Genomic DNA, 17,218 nt, shown 5'->3' with positions numbered 1-17,218 from the left:
TCTAACCTGTGTGCTGCTGCCAGATTCATCCTCTGGAAGTCTTGCCATTATGTAAGAGAGCCATAGAACATTTAGAATTAAAAGAAACCTGTGAGATCACAGAGTTTACCGTGCTCCTTTTTAGAGAAGAAGGAATGAGGCTCAGGATGGCTAAGACATCTCTCCATGGCCAAACTGCCTATGTGTGTGGGTCTTAGATGGGATCAAGACCCACGTTTCCTAAACCACAAAGTCTTTCAATAGAGCAGGGAATGACAATTTTCAAATCTCTTTCTCATTAGTGACTCATGGATCTTTTTTTCCATGGTGCCTGGAGAAGAGCCTGGCATAATTTTTTTTATGAATGAAAGCATGATCTCATCCAAATCTCACAATGATTCTATTAATTAGAATCATGAGGCTTAGGATGTTTGTCTAACTTTACTCAAAGAGTAAGTGACAGCACCAGGTCTTCTGACTTCTTCCAGATATCACATCTCCTCAATGTTCTGCCAAGGCTCCTTAGCCTGACGATTGAAGGCTGTGGAAATGCGGTCCTCAAGTCTTATCCTTTCATATCAGAAGTCTCAGATTTGGCCAGAAAGCTTTCCTCTCCACACCACACTCTACAGGCAGGCCTTCTTCTTTCTTGACTTCCATGTGACCTACATCTTTCATTGCTGCACACTTAGCCCAGCAGAGTGCTTGTTACCAAGTCAGCTCTTTAAAGAAATGATGCTCACCCCATTCTCCCACTTAGTGTCACTTCTCTTTCCTCCTGCCCTATTCAGATTCCACTTATCCTTCTGACCTATACCAAGTCTCATCTCTTCCAGGAGGCCAATCCATGACCGGTCTAGTCCCCAGTGGTCTCTCCTTCTAAATTCCTGTCTGGTCCACACTCATTGCCAATTAATCATGTATTCTGGGGCACTATTTTATTATTTTGCTCTTTCTTCTATCTCCCCCATTGTGTCTATAAGCTCCCAGCCAGCAGGGTTGTTGTATTCCTTGACTATAACCCGTAACTTGGAATTGAGAAACAGCCCAGGCTTGATCAGTATCTGTTGAACAATAACTTTATAAGTAAGAGGCCCCAAGGCCCAGAGAAAGGGAATGGTTTACACAGTGTCCCACGGCCAATCAATAGCAGTGCTAAACTCAAATACCTGCTTTCCTGGCCAGCAGTCAGCACCCCTTTCCACCAGGTCAAATCACCCTCCTCTCCAGGCTGGCCTTCCCAACTACTTGCTGTTACTGCCTCCCTTGCCATGCTCGAGGTGCTGGATATTGTCAGCTGGTAGCAATGCCAGGGAGAAGATACTCAGGGAAAAAAGCCCTTGACTGGGAGCCAGGAACCAGAATTCTAATCCTGGTCCTGCCACTGACATATGATGGGACCTGAGGAGAGCCTCCTCCCGAGTTCAGGCTGCAGCCACCTTATCAGTAAAATGGGAACAGCTAATCACCACGGCCCTGCCTTTTACCTCCTGGAGAGTGCAATGAGATGAAGAAGCAGCTGGCCCTCTGCAAGGCCCAAGCCCTGCATTGCTGTGAAACCATCCCTGCTTCCGCCGCCAGGAGGGTCTTTCTAAAGGGTCAATATAAGTAATATAGGAAGGTAAGTGCCAGCTCACCTCCCTGTTTCAAATGCTTCCATTTTCCCAGTGTCCTCAGATTAGAATCTGATTCTTTATTGTGGTTTATAAACCACCCACAGTCTACCCTTATCTTTATACTCTCATTTCTCCCACATTGCCCGTTGCTTTCCCTGTTTCAACCACAATGAATTTTTTCCCGCTTTGTCTTTCCTCTTAGCTCACTCACATCTTTGAAAAGCTTGGCCATGCTATCCCCTTGGCTTGAACAGACCCCCTTAGCACAGATGTCTTCCTGCCACCTCCTCAAGCGGAGGCTGGACCTTGTGCTAATAGATTCCAAAGGTGGCTGACATCGGGCCCTTCCTGCAGTGGACGTGCGTGCTGCTCATCCCACTTAGAGATGGAGCTGAGTCCCCTCCCTCGGAGTTGGCCTTCATCACTTGTTGACCACTAGAATGCTGTGGAAGCGACGTACTGCGGTTTCCCAGGCCCGATGATAAGACGACTTGCAGCTTCTGCCAGGGCTTCTTGGAGGGTTTACCCAAGGGGAAGCCGGTTGCCATGGAAAAAGCCTCACTCTCCTGAGGCCCCCAGGCTGTGAAGAAGCCCAATTTGGCCACCTGAGGAGAGGGAGCTGCCTGGCTAGCTCCCAGCTGAGGCGCCAGGTGCAGGAGTGAAGAAGCATCTTAGGCACACAGCTGCCGTGTGACTGTAACTGTTTGGGAGACCCCAAGTGAGTGTTGTCTAGCCGAGCCCAGCCAACACACACGACTCTGAGAAACAACAAAAAATGTGTATCTCAATCCACTAAGTTTTGGAGTTGGTTTATTATACAATAGCAGATCATCGAAACAGACCCCTTGTTTTGCACATCTGCAGGGGCCTGAGATTTTCCCATCAAACACTCACTTTGTGTGGTTGTGATCACTTGTATTGGCAGAGAGGCTAGCTAGCCAACCAAGACCCTGCTCCTCTTACGGCCGTGTCGTCCTTAGGAAGTATTGCCCAGCCCGAAACTACGTTTCCCAGCTCCCCTGGGAACTGAGTGGATCACATGACTGAGTTCTGGCCAATGGACCGTGGGCAAAAATGATGCCCACTGCATCCAGTCCTGGCCTATAAAAGCACCCTGTGTGGACTTCCGCCTTCTCTCTCTCCCTCTGCTGTCAGTCGGTTGTGCCTTGGGAGCCATGCATTGAAGGAGAAGGTGCTTCCATGAGTCCTGGAAGAGAACTTCCTCCCTCACCTGCTAATTGACCTTTATTTAGGAGAGAAATAAACATTTACTTTAAGCGACCGAGATTCGGGGAGGAGGGTTCCTGCTACAGCATTAACCTAACAACACACTCGTGTACTTGTGTTCCCACCAGCCATATTGTAAGCACCATGGGGACAAGAGACCCCATGTGACTGTCCCACCGTGGTATCCCCAGCCCCAGCCCAGTGCCTAGCACATGGTGGGCACTCCATAAATGCCTGCTGAGGGAATGAATGCATGGGCTATTTATTTACTTTTCTGCGTGGGTCATCTAAATCATACTTAACCCCTAAGCCAAGCTTTGTTGGCTTTAGTTATCACACTCAGCCAGGTGGTGAGCCTAAAATGCAAAAATTCCTTTCCTCCCAGAGCCTCCCTGGAGAGGAGGGGAGCTGGGTCCAGCTTCCCATTTCTTCCTTTGCTTTGGCCTGCTTTTGACTGATGTTTTTCAGGATTTATTTTTTTTTTAGGTAGAGGAGGGTGAGGCGGGTGGCAGCTTCACTCTAGTCAGAAGCTAAAAGGCTCGTTGATTTTTCTGATATCCTTTGAATGGGTCCCTTCTCCTCAGACATCACCTCACAGCTGTTAGGACTTCAAATTCCTCCTGCATTGAAGGGGGCAGAGAAAAGATATGAAAGGCTTTTCGGCTGACACAAAAGAGGAGAATAAAAACGACAATGTGGTTAATACATAAAACGGTGAAATTTCTGGCACTCGCCGTATCATTAATCTGTCTAAAATGGCTTTGATCTCTTCTGCTTTAATTAACTTGTAATTATAACATGATGATTTTTGCAGCGGGCAGAATCTGGGAGCTGGGCCCTGAAAGTGACTTCAGCCTCTGAGTGGCATCAAAAAGCAGCACTTGCAGCATCTGCCTTTCAGAGATGTGTTTTCCACATCTGTGCTCACACATACACACACGTACACACCTTCACACACCAGGCTACCCCGTCGTGTGCTGGGTGAGTGGGCGTGTGTTTGTACCAGCTGCCCAGGCCCATTTATGAGACGGATTATATGGGAAGTGTACGCTTGTGGGTGAAGTTGGTGGGGAAGGAGGACACACCGTTTAGGAACACCGCCTGATTCCACTGACCACTCCGTAGGTGGATACTATCTGTCCCACTTTCTGTTGAGAACTCGGAGGTTCAGAGGGTCTAATTCACTTGCCCAATGTCCCATCTTAGAAGGCAGCTGGGGCAGACTGACTTATTGTTCCCCATTCTTGAGCCCTCCCTTGCCACAGCCTCATGGGTACAATGTACTTCCTCACCCTTGACTTTGAGTTTGGCCTTGAAATTTGTTTTGGTTAATGGTGTGAAGGCAAAAGTGACAGTGAGCTCTGTTTTGAGACCTTGGCCTTACGAGGTCTTGTGTGTTTCCACTTGTTCTCTCGTGATGCTGCCTTTGCTGTGAGACCAAGCCAGGTCTCATCTTCCGGTCCTGGGAGGAGAATAAGAGGAGCAGTCACCCCAGTGGAGGTCACCCCAGATCAGCCAATCCCCAGCGAGCCTGTCATGGTAAGTGCCTGAGACGCGAGGCAGCAGCAGTTAACCGATCTATTGGCAGGCTGGGATTCTAACCAGGAACACCTGCCTCTAAGGTCGATGCTCTTTCCTGGATGCTCTACAGCTGGTGAGAGTGGGGGTGGAGAAGGGCTGGACAACAGAGCTCTGCCTCCTTCTCCCCGGTATCAGCCAGACCATTCCACTCTGATCTGTCTTATATATTGGCCCTCTCTGTAATGTTTCATTTAAAGAACATGCTATTTAAAAATGCTCCCAAACCACATTTACTCCAATGTTCTTGTTATGTAAGAGAGGAAACCGAGGCTCAGACGGGCAGAGAATTTGCCAAGATGAGCTGCTTAATGGTAGATCTAAGGTTAGAGCCAAGTTCTCCCATGATATATGCATCATAATATATGTCAAGGATCTTCAAGACAGAAGGAATGGGCAGTGATAAAAAAAGATGTCGGACTGCAAAACAGGCTCAGGGAGGAGAAGTCATTGCGTGTGAAGGCCTCCACCTTCTCCTTGCCTGGCTACTCCTTCCACAGTGTGTCTCACCAGGTAATGCAGAGCTCCCAGAGGGAGCTGGGAGCTGCCCATGGCTGGACTCTGGAAAACCTTGAGCAGGACATTTGTGCTTTTGGCCCCCTGTTCACCCAACTTTTAGGAACAGGTATTGGGGGAGGCCATCCTTCCCTGTCCATGTTCAGCCTTCAGGATTTGTGGGGGCCCCCATTTACATCCCCCCTCCCCTAATTTCAGGCAGAAGTCGTGATGCCACCTCTGCGACACTGCAATTGACCGTCAGATACAAGGAATCCCAGCGAGATTCGTCCTGAGCTCCATGGAAGCTGTGCTTGAATGTGAGAGAGACAGGGAGAGAGTTTTTCTAGAGTGGAACCAACGTAAGAGTGAAGCGAGAGAAATCCCAGCCTTGGTGACACAGTCTGAGCCCCTGGAACAGCTGTGCCTGAGATCCACTCTGTCCCCTACTCAGGAGTTGATGGAGCCAGTAAAGTCTCTCTGCCTAGGTCAGTTTGTGTTGGGTTTTCCATCACGCACCCTCTCTGACTCCTGGGTCCAAACAACAACAAAACAGAAACAAAAGCAAAAACACAAAAAAAAACACAGCGAAATAAAACGTCTCTCTCCAGAGACAGTTAAAATTAAATGAGAATAATCCAATTAGTGATTTTTTTTCAGTAACTTCTTTGTAGGGACTCTTCTAGTCACATCTTTAAAATAAGAAGGTATATGGGGCAGAGGGGGTGGGCGAGAGGACCCTTCTGGCAGTATACGCTCACCCCACCTTCACTGGCTTCCTGACACCCTCTGTGAACCAGGAACCACTGCTCTGACCAAAACTCTATTCAAATACTGTGGGACCTTGGGGAAATCACTTACTCTCTCTGAAGTTCAGGCTTCTTACCTCTGATTTTGGAGGCCAGATCTCTCTGGTGCCTCCAAAGAGATCTTAGCTTCATTCCAGCCCCTGGGTCATTACCTCCCAGTTTTTGTAGGAGGTTCTCTGCCGGAATACCCTTTCTCCCCAGATAACTACAGTCATCTTTCAAAATTCAGCACGGGGAAGAGGATTTGGCTCAAAGGATAGAGCGTCCGCCTACCACATGGGAGGTCCAGGGTTCAAACCCCGGGCCTCCTGACCCGTGTGGAGCTGGCCCATGTGCAGTGCTGATGCGCACAAGGAGTGCCGTGCCACGCAGGGGTGCCCCCGCGTAGGGGAGACCCATGTGCAAGGAGTGTGCCCCTTAAGGAGAGCCGCCCAGCGCAAAAGAAAGTGCAGCCTGCCCAGGAATGGTGCTGCACACATGGAGAGCTAATGTAGCAAGATGACAACAAAAAAGAGACTCTTGAAGCTGACAAGAATAGAAGTGGACACAGAAGAACACATAGTGAATGAACACAGAGAGCAGACAACTGAGGGCAGGGAAGGGAAGAGAAATAAATAAAACATAAATCTTAAAAAAAAAAATTCAGCACAGTTCTCCTTCCTCCGGGAAGGCTTGCCAACTCTGCTCCTCCCATCTGATGTGATCGCCCCGCCTTGGGCTGCTGTGGCCCGGGAATCCTGGTTGTGGTTGAGCTGATGAGCTTCCCTCTGTGTGATGCTAACGGCACCAGTCGAGATACAAACGGAGACTTCGGCCCCATTAGTCCACGCTGCCCCGCCCCGCTGCTGAGAAGCTGGGCTGCAGTTTGGAGAATAACCTCAGTGTGGCAGAGTCTGGGGCCAGTGGATGTGGGGGTGACCCCCAGTAGTGTGCACATGTGCTGGGTCTCCTTGCTGCCCAGCACCACCCTCTCCACGTCCCTTCTGTGCCCCGGTGTTAGTTCCACCTCCATACCTTTGCCAGATCTCTGTCCCCTGCTTGTCCTCTCTTTCCTCTTTCAATCCAAATGGCCTCAGGCACCAAGGGCCACATCAAGCCCAGTGCCTCTAAGAGACCTCTTGGGAGAGGCCCAGCTCACAGGGCCTCGTCTCCTGGTGATATGGCCTGTGCTCTTCTCTTTAGTTATTTCACTTGAGAGACAGCCTTGTTCTCCTAACCTGACTGTCAAGACCCCAGCGGCTGGACTCCGAGTTATATCTGTTTCCTCAGCTCTTGGCACAGGGCCTGGCACAAAGCTGGCCCTGAAAGACCGTGTCGAATGTGCAGATCTATGTTCCCAGCCTTGCTTGGTGACCACAGAAGTTCAGAGAGATGGATCAAACTCAGAGTGAGTGGCCACTAAATGCCTGGTGGGCAGTATCTCATTTAATCTTCCAACAAACCTGTGGGATAGGTATTCAACCATCCATCCATCCATCCATCCATCCATCCATCCATCCATCCATCCATCCGTCCAATAGATATTTCTTGAGCACCTTTTCTGGGTCAGACACTGCTCTGGGTGCTGCAATCCAGTGAGGTCCATCGTTTTGTCTGAGAATCAGAGGCATGGAGCAGTGAAAGGACTCACCCCAGGCTACACCCCCACTTTGGTATACTCTGAATTCAAACCCAGACCTGTCTTACTTCAAGGGCTGAGCACATAACTGTTGTGTAAACTGCTTCTTCAGATCTTACTTCTCTGAGTATGTTCTTTCCTCTCCCCATTCTTCTTCCCGTTCCTTTGTCACTCACCCAGTCACTCACTCTATCTCTGACTTATTCATTCAATTACTCGTTCAGGTAGTCATGCATGCATGCATTCATTCATTCATTCAGCTTCTTACTTAGCTCCCAGTATGGCAGACCTTGTGCTGGGCACTGGCACAGCCAGCAATAAGTCAGCCTAAAAGCCAAGCAGGGGTTTCCAGCCACACTATGGGATAAAGAAGGGGAGAGGGGTCCAGCCCTGCCAGGCCTGGGCCAACAAGGGGCTTCTCCAGGTATGGTCACCCATACAGAGGAGTGATCGAGTGAGAGGACGTGGGTGGAGAGAACAAGGGTGGGAGCCCTGCAGTGTCAGGACAGAAAATAAGCGATATGCAAATTAGATGCAAAACTATGCAAATCATGGACATTCAATTTCAGTCCAAAGCTACTTTTGGTAATAAGTCTACAGCAGAGCTGGTTATGGGGGAGAGGGTGCATTGCAGGGCCAAGAGCGCACTTCCCCCAACCCAGCCCCACTTTTGAGGGGAAGGCATCTGTGCTTGAGGAGCCATAGCCAGGGCAATCTGTGCTCCCTGCTAAAATGGGGGAGCACTGTGGGCTGAGCAGTGGGTGGTAAAAGAGAGAGCAAGAGCAGTCCTGGCCGGGGTAAGGCATTTGAGATGAAGGTGCAAGTCTGAAGAGAATGTCGACCACCGAGTACGGGGGGCGCGCGGAGGCATGGTGCCTGGAGGCAGTGACTGGGGCCCTGGGCCAGGAGCCTGCACCGCAGAATGAAGAGCTGGGGGAGAAAACCCAGACGACTCCCGGGGCCAGTGCGAAGCAGAGAAACAGGCTGTCCTTTGCCTTTTCAATACATGGAACTATCCATCACTCCAAGAAGAAACATTATCTCTTAATTTTCCTTGGATCACAACGGCCTCAAGGTTGATCTTTTGTTTGCCAACTTTTGACAGAGACACATACAAATTCCTCTAAAGTAGGAGCACCACCAGCATAGACTAGATGGTGCCTGGGGTTCAGGTTCGCATTGGGGAAACAGAAGGGAGTGGTGAGGACTGTGCCAAAGCACAGGCATGCACACATCGCAGTCCAAGCAGGCAGCCGCTTCTCAGGCTCAGATGGTTGTCACCATGCACAAATGCAGGAAAGAAGATCTTCTGACTTCTACAGATTTCCATGCAAGAACTTCTAATATTTAAACGTTGACTCCAACTCCTTCTTCTTCCCCGCCCCTTCCTCCTCCTCTTTCTTAACATATTGTATGGGCAAAAATAAGAAAGAAAAGAAAAGGAAAAAGAAAGAGGGAAAATCTGGAGGCCATGGGCCACCAGTTAAGACCTCTGGAGTGGAGGATGGATTGAAGAAGAGTAGGCTGAAGCTGGGACGGTCAGCGTCATGCTTGCTGCAATTATCCCAATGCCCGAGAGAATGACAAAGAAGGGATGAATGGAAGATGTGTGCATCAGTTATCTATTGTCGTAATGCTGCATAACAAACAATTACGAAACCTCAGCAGCGTATTACAGCACACATACTTTTGCTCATAAGTCTATGGCTTGGCAAGGTGGTTCTGCTGAAATGAGTGGGTCTGGGCAGGGCTCTCCTGGGTCTGTGGTCAGCTGCAGATAAATGCAGGGTTTGCCTTTCTTGGCTGGGTTCTCTCAAGTGCAATGGGCCTGGTTGGGACAACTGGGCTGAGTGTGTCCTGCTCCATGGGTCATTCCTCCAGCAGGCTAGCCCAGGTAGGTAGCAGGCTACCCCACGGTAGAGAAGTGAGGGAGAGATTGAAAATGTACCAAGCTCTTGAGGCTTAGGCTCAGATCTGGCATACAGGTGCTTCTATTGCTCTTGGTCAAACTAGTCACGTGGCCAAGCCCAGATTTAAGGGTCAGGGAAATAGATTCCACCTCTTGGGCAGAGCTGCAAAGTCACATTGCAAAGGGCCCGGGGCGTGGGTGGAGAAATAGGGCCACTTTTGCAATTGCTCTATGACTGTAGCTTTGGGGAAACCACCCCTTCCATGGGGACGTGTTTTGTCATCCATAAAGGGACCTGGATGGGATGATCCTTCCAGCTCAGCTACTCTGAGGATCACCTCATCTCTGGCCTCCTCGGCCCTAGTGAGTTCCAGCTGGTGACAGTGAGAAGAGGGTCTTGCCTCGGTCCGCCCTCTGCCGGGCCCAGGGAGCGCCGGCGCCGGGATTCCAGGCATCTTCCATCAGGGATCAATAGCCCTCCGTGTTCCCTAATGGGTTGCTGATGCCTGGCTGCTGTGACAGAGCCGTGGAGAGCTGCATTAGCCCCCCTCACGCTGCCGAGGGGCGTTCGCCTCTAATGAGGGAGGGCCATGGCCAAGCAGGTCTCTACATTGTTTGAAATATTAATGAGGCTTTTCTGGCCGGGGCCTGGTGGGAAGGATGACACAAAGGACGGCGCTATCTCCCATGGGCTCACACTCGCTGAATCCTGCTTACAAGGAGCTCATTCCCCTTCTCCCTCCCTCCATTCAACCGCCCAATAGTCTTCTTAAGGCCTGTGCTCCTGGCCAGGTTCGGGCAGTGTGGAGGGGAATAAAAAGCAGTCCCGGTCCTCTAGGAAGGAAGCACGGACAAGTGAGGGCACCATGCTGGGCGCTGGGTGCAGCCAAGCACAGAGGAAGGGACCAGGGCAGAGGGAAATTCAGCCCCAGGCTCAGAGGAAACCTACCCAGGCTGAGCACCAGGGGACATACGTGTCTGGCTCCCCGCAGGCCCAAAGCAGCCTCCTAATGGTAGGTCTGGGGCCACCTTCTAACATTGGGGGGGTGGGGTAACCCCAGGCCAGAACACGAAGACCAGAGCTCTGGCCCGCATGGCCCGGCACATAAGACGCTGGCCTGGGAGAACCCCAGCGGGGATGGTATGGCTACAAGATGGGCCCTGTGGAGCTGAACTCCGGAACGTCTGTCCTGGGACCCAGGTAATGGTCACTCCATCCTGCCCCTGTAGCACTTGATCGACAAGAATGACGATCCTGAGCTCTGTTGAGTTGTCGCCATCTTTGGGAGGGGTTGCTGAGCAGCCAGTGGGGTGATTTCACCCACACTGCAGAGGGCGTTTCCCCTGAGCGTAACTGGGACAACCTGAAAGATCCAGGTAAGAGGCTCTGGAGATGCCACTATGGCCCAGGGTCCATCCACCCCTCAAATTATACATAATCTATCCTTGAACCCCAAGAGGAGAACCCCAACTCAAGGGCTTAGGTTAGTTCCACCTAATTAGCCTTCCAATCTAGACCAATAAAACTTTCTAGTACCATTAGAGAAGACTGGTACCCAGCTTCCACCAAGACAGGATGGGAAGGGGTTTTGAGATACTGCCACAAAGTTGCAACTGCTGGCTTCCTGCCCATGGGAGACGTGACACCCAGAAAGATGGATGGAAGTGGGCATTTCTTTCTGTAACTGGAACCAGGAGATGCTGGGAGAAAAGGAAATTTTGCATCCAGTGTGGGTCTCTTTGCCATGGAAAATCTCAGTATCGATTCACTTATTACCTCTCCAGGTCCGAAGATGGATTGTGTAGATATGTAAAATAAGTGTAACAAATAAAGGAAATACATTTTAAATGCACAAGAATTGGCCAATTTTGCAATATTTCACCTCAATTTTATATGCTGTCAAATATACTTGAAATACATGTGCTCTTAAGCATGACAAATATATAGAAACTAAAGCCCTATTATTTTGCTGTAATGGGCCGGGGGAATAGCTCTGAAATAATATTCTTCTGTCTGCAATAAAGGCTTTTCTCTGAAGCTGTCCTAATGCTGTGAACAAAACCTAGAGATCTCTCAAGGGCTCCTTCCCTTGAATTACTGCGCCCCTCGGCAGCCTTCCACCATGATGAGTTTGGCAACTGCTGGGTGGTTGGCTGGGGACTGAGCCTGCGGCCGGCCCGTGATGCAGCGGGCGAGGGGAGAGGAGCCTCCTGGCCCGGACCGATAAACACGGAGAGGACGGGCTGAGCATGGGAAGGCGTCTGGCAGCACCGCAGCAGCTGGGCAGGCGTGCCAGGCCGATGGCCAGCCCCTGGACATGCCTTGCCTCTCAGCATCTCCACGTGGGGAGCAGAAAGTGACTATGTGGTGGGGTCAGCCTGCTCCCAGCAGAAGGCTGGGGAAGGGCCAGCCGGTTCAGAGCTGGACTCTGCCACTTACTCTGGGCAATTTGGGGCAGGCCACAGAACCTCTCTGAGACTCGCTTTTCTAGGCTGTAGAGTGTGAATAACAATAGCAACTTTATAGCATTGTTGTCACCACGCTGTCCTACTGCAGGGGGTGCCATTTACATTGTGGGGTAGGTGGGTAGAGCTCTCTGAAGTCATACGGCATGCCACCCCAGCAGCTGTACACAGCAGCCCTGCACAATGTAACGACTCTGGCACATGGTAGGAATGCTGTAGATGATGATTATTCCGGTTGTCATTCATTTCCTAAGTATGACTAGTTCTAGAATGTTAGATTTGGAAAGGGCCCAGAGAGGCCCATTTTGCTGAGTGATTAATCTTTGCTTTGCTTCTTTCTAGCTCACTTATCTTGGGAAAGCTGCTTAACCTTTCTGCCTTAATGTACTCCTCTATAAAGTGGGAATCAAAGTAGAACCTATTTCAGACAATTGTTGTAAGTAGAGGTCAGATAGTTTAACTCTGAACTTTCATTGACGTGTCTAGCACATGACAGGTTTTCAAATTTTTGGTTTCCACAGGGTAACTAGATAGAGTGAAGTATGCCTGCCAGGGGGCAAGAGCCCTTAGATGCTGTCAGATCCGATGTCACCATAGCAATATGGATCGATCATGAAAACCCAGCGCCAGGGTGAAAGTGCCGTTTATGTGCATTGAAGCACACAAACACAACATGCATTTCACAAAACTCCATACCAACAGAAGGTATCCATGGAGCACCTGAGTAGGGCGAGCTGTGGGAGGGAGGGCCATGGTGGTGGCCACTGAGAATAAAGGGGAATGTACACGTAAATAGGAGTGGGAAGCGACAATCCCACAATGAACTATTGTAACTCTAGACAGTGCTCTGTTTCAAAGTCAATGAGCCTCGGAAGGAGCCCCATTGGATTTCAGAGCTGGGAGGTTCCATAGAAACCACCCAGCTCACCCACTGCCCAGACAAGGGGAGCAGAGAGAAAGTCGATTGAGGGGGCAACACGGTGGGCAAAGCAAGGGGCTGGAGGGAAGGTGTTCTGGGAAGGCTGCCCTGTACTGCTGTGCGGTGACATTTACTCCAACACGCCGTGGGGCGTCGTGCCTGCTACACACAATGCCTGGCCTGGTGGCCTTGGAGGAAATCAGAACGATGGGGCAGAGCTCCCCAGCTGGACCCCGGAAGCTGCAGGAGACGAGGTGTGAGGGATGGAGAGTCCAGTGGGAAGCACGGTGAGAACCTGCACCCCCAGGACTCCTCAGGAGACGCAGGGAGGGCATCAGACTCGCCACAGAAAGGTGAGTAAAGCCCAGAGCTAATTACCTTTAAATATTCCAGGTCAGGGGTCCTTGTCTCACACTGGGTTACAAGAAGAAGCTAGAAGCAACCCCAACCTGGCCAATTTGTCTTCTGTGTTCTGCCAGCATCTTAGGGCATGTCATCAACACTGCGCAGGAGCCAGAACTAAAATCTGGAGCAGTGTTGGGTGTGGAGAGCGTGGATCCTTCTAGCTGGAAAATAGATGAATGAATGAATGAGTGATTGGATGGATGGATGGATGGTATATGCAAAACCTATTACCTAATTTTCAACTAAGTTGGTATGTGTCTAATTCAGTTGGCTTCCTTTCTCTTGGCCCACCGCTCTTTCTTCTCTCTTTCTTCCTCTGCTCACCTGTGCGCCACACCTTGCGCCTTTGGTACTTCTCTCCTTTCTCTCCACCCCCTCTGCAGCATGGGGATGCGTCTCTGTCGACCAGCACTAACCCCAGCTCTGGCAGATGTTCCCCCCTGTAGGAGATGAAGCTGCTTGGAGGATTTCCCTGCTCTGCTGTCCCCCAGCCTCGTGCCTCTCCAGTGGACAGAGGGCGCTTCGAGACACCGGTGAGACTGGCAAGGTTTCTGTGCCCTAGGACAAAGGGCCAGGCCCCTGTGGTGTGGACACATGCTCATTCTTGCATCCCTGCAGATTCAGAGGTTGCAGCACACACACACACTAGGCACACAAACACACATGGGTGTGCCTCAGATGGCACCATGTGCATACATAACCATGGGCACACCTGTATGCTGCCAATACAGGCGCATGCCCAGACACATATACATGCTTAGACCCACGTGCAGGGATCCACACATGTGTGCATATACACACAACACACGAATGCAAAGAAACAAACACCTACCTGCAACCAGGTGCACACAGGCCAACCACGGATGGAAGGGGAAAGCTGCCCCCCCCACAGGTGCACAAGCCAACATGTGCACACTCAGAAGGTACAGACCCCGATGCTCAGGCAGCCACGTGGCCGGTAATCCTCTCCCTGCCTCCTCCTCCCCTCCTGGTATTTGGGGCCAGGTGAGAGTGAGTCGGGGCTGCAAGAGGCGACACGTGGATCCGTGTGAGCGTGCCAGCTCTGCCACCCTCCTGGGGCTCAGTCTGCAGCCCCTGAAATGGACCACGACAGGAGTTTCTGCTCAATCCTGTGCTGGCGTTGGTGCAAGAATCCCGCTGAGGCGCTGCTTCCACGTGAGGAGTCTGATGCGGGAAACACCTCACTCTGCCCCTGCCCAGGAGACACAGCCAGTCCAGGTTTCCGGAGTGGGCCAGAGGCTGAGAGGCCCGAGTGGCCAAGGAATCCTTGGAGGCTCCCGGGGGCTGGGCAGGTGCACCTGCTCCAAGCAGGGGCTGCTGGGTGCCTTCCTGTTCTCTGAGAGGCTGTGGGGGGCCCTGGGGGTAAGAACAGGGTGGCAGCCAGTGTGGGCGCACCAGCCGAGCCCCTTCCACATGCTCTCCGCGTTTCCTCCTTGGAGCCTCTCCGCAGGCGTCTCCCCTGGGCTACCCTGAGCGCTTCCTGCCTTGAGCCTCCTCCTGCCCTGCTCGCCCCGCTGAGAATATTCTCCACACGCCAGTGGGAGAGCGTCTGTGAACATGTCTGTCTGCTCATGCCGCGCCTCTGCTCGAACCTTCCAATGGCTCCCGATTCGTCGACAGGGAAGGACACAGTGCGGGGACTGGGACGCCCTTTGTCATCTGTCCCCGTTGCTTCTCTCCTCTCCTGCCCGTCACCCACGCTCACTGTGCTCGGTCACGCTGGCTTCCTCTCTGCGTCTTGAACACACCGAGTCTGTTCCAGCTCGGTGCACTCCCTCCCCCGTTACACAGAATCGTGCACTCCCTCCCCCGTTACCTGCATGAGCCACTTTGACGCCACTTCTCTATCCGGCCTCACCACGGCTTCTATTTCCTGCCCCTGCTTAACTTTGCTCTGTAGCATCACTGCCTAACAAGCTTTAACTTCTCCTTACTTTTTTTGTCCATTTTCTGTCTCCCCATATTTTAAAGTAAGCTCTACTGACTTGTTTTAGTTCTTGCTGAGGACAGTACTTGGCAAGTAGTGGGGGCTCAAGACGTATTTGTTGGAGAAGGAACAATTGTGTGAGGGAGGAATTTCCACCTTCATTTTACAGGTGAGAATACTGAGGGTCTTTACTCATAAGACTGGCACGTGGTCGAATTTGAGTCTGAACCCAGGTCGATCTGGCTCAGCAGTCAGGAGCTGTATTTACCCTCCCTGGTTGTCACCTGGCTGCAGGTGGTCATTCACCAGGCAACTTGTGTAACCTGAAAACCAGTGATTGTCGAGCTGGGGTGCGCATCAAAATCAACATGGGCCGGCCCACGCCGTAAACAGACAACACGGCAGCAGTCAGGCCACAGGAGGCCTTGCAGGCCGGCCGAGCCCACTTGGTTGCCACGTGCTGTGAGTGGCTCAGCCAAGAGGGGCTACAGCTTGGAGGTGAAGGTGGAGGACGAGCTGCAGGTGCAGTACCTGGAGGAGGAAACTAGAGGTGCCGACCCTAAAGAAAGTAAAAAGTGCACCCAGTGAAGTCGATCCTTTGTCTCCGAAGCAAGAGCAGTGATTAATGAATAGCTCATCTTCCAGTGCCAACCATTGCAGCAACAGGTGGACTTGCATTAAGTGGTGGGCTTGAACTGGCTTTAGCCTGTGATATGAGAGTGGCAGCTTCCTCTGCAAAAGTGGGCCTGGTTGAAGCAATGCTGGCAATTATTCCTGGCACAGGGGGGGCGCAGAGCTTGCCACACGCCATTGGAATGTCCCCAGCCAAGTTGCTTACCTTCTCCGCAACTTGATCAGCCATGTTCTAGAACAGAACCAGGAGGGGAGGCTGCCCACAAAAAGGCCTTGGGTCTAGCAAAAGAGTTTTTAATTCAGGGACCGGTTGCAATGAGAGTGGCAAAATTAGCAATTAATCAAGGGATAGAGGCCGATTTAGTAACAGGGATAGGCATAGAAGAAGCTTGTTATACTCAGGCTGTTCCAAAGAAAGATACACCTGAAGGTCTTCTTGCTTTTGAAGAGAAAAACCCCCTTGCTATGAAGGAGAATAAGAGAAAAACATTTTAAATGTGAGTAAGCTAAAGGTACTTCTGGAAGTATCTTTCAGATGCACTGTATGCCTCGGCATATGGAATTTCAATGGCCAAGGTGAAAAGCAATTTATTTATACAGCATATTCAACATCACAAATGGATGCCTATGTGTACTTTGTTCAAATGTATATCATGTCCTGCTCATTCAGATTTACAAAGCGACTAGGATATAGTGTCAAAAACCCAGATCCAAAATTAGTTGTACATTAAAAAAATTTCTCCTGTATGTGGTTTACCAGTCTTAATGTTTAAAAATATGAATAATTTATATATTGCACACTCTAGGAAATAATATTGATTGATTGTCTGCTGCATTAAGAAAATAAAATGATTTCTGTACACCAAAAATATGAAGTCATACCAAATAAAGTTTCTAAAGGAGTAAAAAAAAAATCAACAGATGTGGAGGCGTTTTCGGGACTTGGAGTTGTCCTGGGTGGTGCTTCAGGGACAATTACCAGACATTGTATGTCCTCCCAGGGCCCACTGGATGGAACGTGGGAGAGTATGGGCCATGATGTGGTCCATTGACCATGAGGTGCAGCGATGCCCAGAGATATACTTACCAAATGCAATGGATGTGTTATGATGATGGGTGAGAGTGTTGCTGTGGGGGGAGTGGTGGGGTGGGGGTGGTGGGGTTGAATGGGACCTCATATTTTTTGAATGTAATATTTTTTAAAAATGAATTAAAAAAAAAATCAACACAGATCCCTGGACTCTGACTTAGTTGGTCTAAGTCAGTTTGGTGATTCCTGGGATGTAATTCTGGCATTTTCTCAGGTTACCCAAGGGCTCATGATGGTACTTGGCTAAACTCTCCTACCATGTTCCTGAATCATTCCCTTCCACACTTCCTTTACAAAACGGACTTGTTTTGGGGGTGGTTGGTGCCAGCCTATTTTGTTTTCAGGATCTGGCCATCTGGGGTCTGGGGGAGGGAAAATAAGCTTTATTGAACTCCTGCTAGGGCTGAGCCCTGTTTTAGGAACTTGTGTTGAGGAGGCAGAGCTATGTTGTAGCTGTGTTCAGGGGCTCTGGCCTCACACAGCTGGGTCTGAAACCTGGTTCTGTCACTTTTGTTAGCTGTGCAAT

The 17,218-nt window shown here is 50.6% G+C and overlaps 1 pseudogene; it reads left to right on the top strand.

The window, feature by feature from the left end:
* The first annotated feature begins 11,843 nt into the window (after positions 1–11,843).
* LOC131279882 (methylglutaconyl-CoA hydratase, mitochondrial-like) lies at positions 11,844–16,097 on the top strand (annotated as a pseudogene).
* Positions 16,098–17,218: the final 1,121 nt, after the last annotated feature.

The sequence above is a fragment of the Dasypus novemcinctus genome, chromosome 9 (assembly GCF_030445035.2).
Source record: "Dasypus novemcinctus isolate mDasNov1 chromosome 9, mDasNov1.1.hap2, whole genome shotgun sequence".
Lineage (NCBI taxonomy): Eukaryota > Metazoa > Chordata > Mammalia > Cingulata > Dasypodidae > Dasypus > Dasypus novemcinctus.
The sequence above is the reverse complement of the archived record's forward strand: the minus strand, read 5'-3'. Positions and strand labels throughout refer to the sequence as shown.